The following is a 5,613-nucleotide window of genomic DNA, read 5'->3' as shown; positions in this document are numbered from 1 at the left end:
ACGAGTTGCCCCACGTCTGCCTGGTTCACGAATTGCCCCACGTCCGTTTGGTTCATGAGTTGCCCAGTCCTTCTGCTGCATTGCCGTTCGTAGGTTAGCTTGGTTTACGAGTTGCTCCACGAAAGCTTGATTCACGAGTTCCCTGGCCGTCTGGTTCACGAGTTGCCCCACGTCTGCTTGCTTCACGAGTTGCCCCACGTCCGTTTGGTTGACGAGTTGCCCGGCACTTCTGCTTAACTAATTGCCGTTCGTAGGTCAGCTTGGTTTACGGGTTGCCCCACGAAAGCTTGACGCACGAGTTGCCTGTCCGTCTGGTTCACGAGTTGCCCCACGTCTGCCTGGTTCACGAATTGCCCCACGTCCGTTTGGTTCATGAGTTGCCCAGTCCTTCTGGTGCATTGCCGTTCGTAGGTTAGCTTGGTTTACGAGTTGCTCCACGAAAGCTTGATTCACGAGTTCCCTGGCCGTCTGGTTCACGAGTTGCCCCACGTCTGCTTGCTTCACGAGTTGCCCCACGTCCGTTTGGTTGACGAGTTGCCCGGCACTTCTGCTTAACTAATTGCCGTTCGTAGGTCAGCTTGGTTTACGGGTTGCCCCACGAAAGCTTGATGCACGAGTTGCCTGTCCGTCTGGTTCACGAGTTGCCCCACGTCTGCCTGGTTCACGAATTGCCCCACGTCCGTTTGGTTCATGAGTTGCCCAGTCCTTCTGGTGCATTGCCGTTCGTAGGTTAGCTTGGTTTACGAGTTGCTCCACGAAAGCTTGATTCACGAGTTGCCTGTCCGTCTGGTTCACGAGTTGCCCCACGTCTGCCTGGTTCACGAATTGCCCCACGTCCATTTGGTTCATGAGTTGCCCAGTCCTTCAGGTGCATTGCCGTTCGTACGTCAGCTTGGTTTACGAATTGCTCCAGGAAAGCTTGATTCACGAGTTCCCTGGCCGTCTGGTTCACGAGTTGCCCCACGTCTGCTTGGTTCACGAGTTGCCTGTCTGACTGGTTCACGAGTTGCCCCACGTCTGCTTGGTTCACGAATTGCCCCACGTCCATTTGGTTGACGAGTTGCCCGGCCCTTCTGCTTAACTAATTGCCGTTCGTAGGTCAGCTTGGTTTACGAATTGCTCCACGAAAGCTTGATTGACGAGTTCCCTGGCCGTCTGGTTCACGAGTTGCCCCACGTCTGCTTGGTTCACGAGTTGCCTGTCTGACTGGTTCACGAGTTGCCCCACGTCTGCTTGGTTCACGAGTTGCCGCACGTCTGCTTGGTTTTCGAATTGCCACACGTCCATTTGGTTCATGAGTTGCCCAGTCCTTCTGGTGAATTGACGTTCGTACGTCAGCTTGGTTTACGAGTTGCTCCACGAAAGCTTGATTCACGAGTTCCCTGGCCGTCTGGTTGACGAGTTGCCACAGGTCTGCTTGCTTCACTAATTGCTCCACGTCCATTTGGTTGACGAGTTGCCCGGCACTTCTGCTTAACTAATTGCCGTTCGTAGGTCAGCTTGGTCCACGAGTTGCCCCACGTCTGCTTGGTTCACGAGTTGCCGCACGTCTGCTTGGTTTTCGAATTGCCACACGTCCATTTGGTTCATGAGTTGCCCAGTCCTTCTGGTGCATTGCCGTTCGTAGGTTAGCTTGGTTTACGAGTTGCTCCACGAAAGCTTGATTCACGAGTTCCCTGGCCGTCTGGTTCACGAGTTGCCCCACGTCTGCTTGGTTCACGAGTTGCCCTACGTCCGTTTGGTTGACGAGTTGCCCGGCACTTCTGCTTAACTAATTGCCGTTCGTAGGTCAGCTTGGTTTACGGGTTGCCCCACGAAAGCTTGATTCACGAGTTGCCTGTCCGTCTGGTTCACGAGTTGCCCCACGTCTGCCTGGTTCACGAATTGCCCCACGTCCATTTGGTTCATGAGTTGCCCAGTCCTTCTGGTGCATTGCCGTTCGTAGGTTAGCTTGGTTTACGAGTTGCTCCACGAAAGCTTGATTCACGAGTTCCCTGGCCGTCTGGTTCACGAGTTGCCCCACGTCTGCTTGGTTCACGAGTTGCCCCACGTCCGTTTGGTTGACGAGTTGCCCGGCCCTTCTGCTTAACTAATTGCCGTTCGTAGGTCAGCTTGGTTTACGAATTGCTCCAGGAAAGCTTGATTGACGAGTTCCCTGGCCGTCTGGTTCACGAGTTGCCCCACGTCTGCTTGGTTCACGAGTTTCCCCACGTCCGTTTGGTTGACGAGTTGCTCGGCCCTTCTGCTTAACTAATTGCCGTTCGTAGCTGAGTTTGGTTTACGAGTTGTCCGGTATGGTTATTAACGAAGAGACTGGAAGTCGTATGGGGTCGGATCCACGGAGTTCGGCCGACCAGGTCGCTCCCTTTTCGGTAGGACTTCCGGAGCCCGTGCCGCCGATCATCAACTTGCATTTTCTGCACGGGGGGATTGGCGGACTCTCCGGAGATTTCAGGTGCCGTGTTTTGAACTCGGTGACCGGTGGCCAGGGGCCGACCACGACCGCTTCGGGAGAGCTGCGGTGTCTGCCCTCTCCCTGCCGTTAGGTCAGAGAGTCAGCCTCGCCGCCAGTTGAGTCTTGGCACTCAGCTGAACGATTTGCCCTCCGCCCGGTTGAGATTCTGGGTTGCCCGGAAGTCGGATGGGGTTGGATCCGCGGCGTGCGGCCGACCAGGTCGCTCCCTTTTCGGTAGGACCTCCGGATCCAGAGCCGCCGATCATCAACTTGCATTTTCTGCACGGGGGGATTGGCGGACTCTCCGGAGATTTCAGGTGCCGTGTTTTGAACTCGGTGACCGTTGGCCAGGGGCCGACTACGACCGATTCGGGGGAGCTCCGGTGTCTGCCCTCTCCCCTCCGGCGGGGCAGAGAGTGGCCCTTGCCGCAAGTGGAGGCTTGGCACTCTGCTGAACGATTTGCCCTCCGCCGGCTTGAGATTCTGGGTTGCCCGGAAGTCCGATGGGGTCGGATCCGCGGCGTGCGGCCGACCAGGTCGCTCCCTTTTCGGTAGGACCTCCGGATCCCGAGCCGCCGATCATCAACTTGCATTTTCTGCACGGGGGGATTGGCGGACTCTCCGGAGATTTCAGGTGCCGTGTTTTGAACTCGGTGACCGGTGGCCAGGGGCCGACTACGACCGATTCGGGGGAGCTCCGGTGTCTGCCCTCTCCCCTCCGGCGGGGCAGAGAGGGGCCCTTGCCGCCAGTGGAGGCTTGGCACTCTGCTGAACGATTTGCCCTCCGCCGGTTTGAGATTCTGGGTTGCCCGGAAGTCCGATGGGGTAGGATCCGCGGCGAGCGGCCGACCAGGTCGCTCCCTTTTCGGTAGGACCTCCGGAGTCCGATCCGCCGATCATCAACTTGCAATTTCTGCACGGGGGGATTGGCGGACTCTCCGGAGATTACAGGGGCCGTGTTTTGAACTCGGTGACCGGTGACCGGTGGCCAGGGGCCGACCACGACCGCTTCGTGGGAGCCCCGTGGCACCTCTTCTTGGTCGGCTCGTGAACTCGGGGAGCTCCGGTGTTTCCCTTTTCCCCGCAAGAATGGCAAAGTCCTAAAAGAAACCTAAGTCCGGTCGCGGAAGTCCCGATCGTATCGGATTCAAGGGTGTCTTACCGGCCACAGTGCTCAACTGACGGTCATGCTTCCGACAGTCGGCCCGCTTGGCAATGGCTTGCTCCTGCCAGCCCGCCAGTTAACAAGTTCCCCACGGAAGTCCATGAAGTTAACATCGGATGGCTCAGGCCGGCCTCACGAGACTTCGGCCGGTGGGACCTCCGCACGGTCGCCCGCCGACGTCGCATTTGCATTTCTGGTACGGGCACTCCCGGTCATGGTTCACGAGTTGCCGCTGGAGGCTCTGATGAGGGTCCGATTTTCGACGTGAACCCGGGCTGAGATGCAGCATCCGCGGTCGACCCTCCGCGAGCTACCCCGCCGAATCGAAAATTGCATTTTCTGTACGGGGGGATTGGCGGAGTGCCCGGAGATTTTCGGGAACACGTTTTTCAGAGACACTTAGAAAAAGTTTTGGTATGTTGGTCACTTCGTGCATTGTCCTTAAGTGGTGCCACAATGGGCTCGAAGGCAATATAATACTTAAGGTTGAAGGCACTAAAATAGACGGGAAGGCAGCACCGTCAAGAGTTTGGGCAAGAAGGGCCAAGTGTACATGCTCGGAAGCTATGAAAGAAGGGCGAGGCTTCGGGCTAAAATATACCATGCTCTCATTCGTCTGAGTTGTCCTGAAATCGTCGTTCCTGGATCGATCGTGCTTGTCGTGTTCGTGCCGTATGGAGAGGCCCGGCGGCCCAGCGGAGACGCTGGTGTTTCAGGCTTGGGACAGACTCCACCACGCGGCCCTCTGTCGGTTACCCCTAACTGCTCAGAGGGAACACGACCAGGGCTTTTATCCCCCCCACCAGTTTGGGAAGAGACCTTCTCCGCAGCAATTGACGGTTCAGACGAGGGGGTGACTGGGATCTTCCTCCGCAGCAGTTGACGGTCTTGTGGCTGGAGATCCGTCTTTGGAGTAGCCCCTGCATGGGTTTTGTTTGGCGGCAGAGCACCTCAGGGAGGAGGGAGGTACTTTGTGCGCCCGGCGGTGGTTCCTTCGGCCGGCCTCAGGGCGTTCCACCCACCGCCGAATCTCTGTGGGCCTCGGGAGTTTGCGGAGCCCGGACGCTCCAGGTGTTGGATCATGGCCTAACCAAGGACGGGGCGAGATGACCTCCGGGGTCTCGCTGGCCAAGAGAGAGGGCTTCTCAAGCAAACAAACCTCGCACCCCGCGAGGGTGGCAGACCGGTGCGTACGTGGGCCCAGGGCGCGTGCGCTGCCTGCCGAGCTGGAGGCGAAAAAGAGTCTGACCACACACACCAAAGAAGTGTCACGAGCTGAAACCGGCACAGGGCTCCCTAGGTCGGCAGGGGAGACCACGTGCACGGCCGTTTTCCAATCCCCCTCGGCAGGCGACCGGGGCTGGGCAGAGTGCAGAGAGCGGGCAAGCTGCCACGCCGGCGGGCGGACAGGCGTGTGCAGGTGCAGAAGGCCGCTGGGGTCTCTCGCGTGTCTCTCTGCGTCGGTGAGCGCGACGACCGTGTCAGTCTGTTTGAGCCACCTGGACGGCACGGGGCTGCTGCCAATGTACGCTCACTCGCTTCACTTTACTCAACCCTCTCCCCCTGCGTGGTCCCGTTGATCATAGACGGGCGTCACGTCGGCGGTGGTGGCGTCTTCGAACGCAGGGTTAACCGGGCAAGCCTCAACCGATCCCGCGGCCTCAGATGGTACAAACGTCAACCCTGGCGCGCGTGGCTGAGGTGGGCATCCACTGCTCAGTTGCTTCGAACGGAAGGGCTACACCAGGTAAGCCTCAACCGATCCCGCGGCCTTCATCGGTCCAAACTTCTAAACCGTTGGGCGTGCGTGGCTGAGGTGGGCAAGTACTGCTTGGTTCCTTCGCAGGACGTGCGACTGGGTGGGCCTCAACTGATCCCGCGGCCTCAGATGGTACAAACGTCAACCCTGGCACGCGTGGCTGAGGTGTGGGCACGGTCCTCGCCCGGTTCCCTGTTTGGTTCGTCGCGCTGCTTCTCGTCCCTCGGCGTCGCT

Source organism: Narcine bancroftii, unplaced genomic scaffold, assembly GCF_036971445.1.
Source record: "Narcine bancroftii isolate sNarBan1 unplaced genomic scaffold, sNarBan1.hap1 Scaffold_286, whole genome shotgun sequence".
Taxonomy (NCBI): Eukaryota; Metazoa; Chordata; class Chondrichthyes; order Torpediniformes; family Narcinidae; genus Narcine; species Narcine bancroftii.
Note: the sequence above shows the minus strand (reverse complement) of the source record.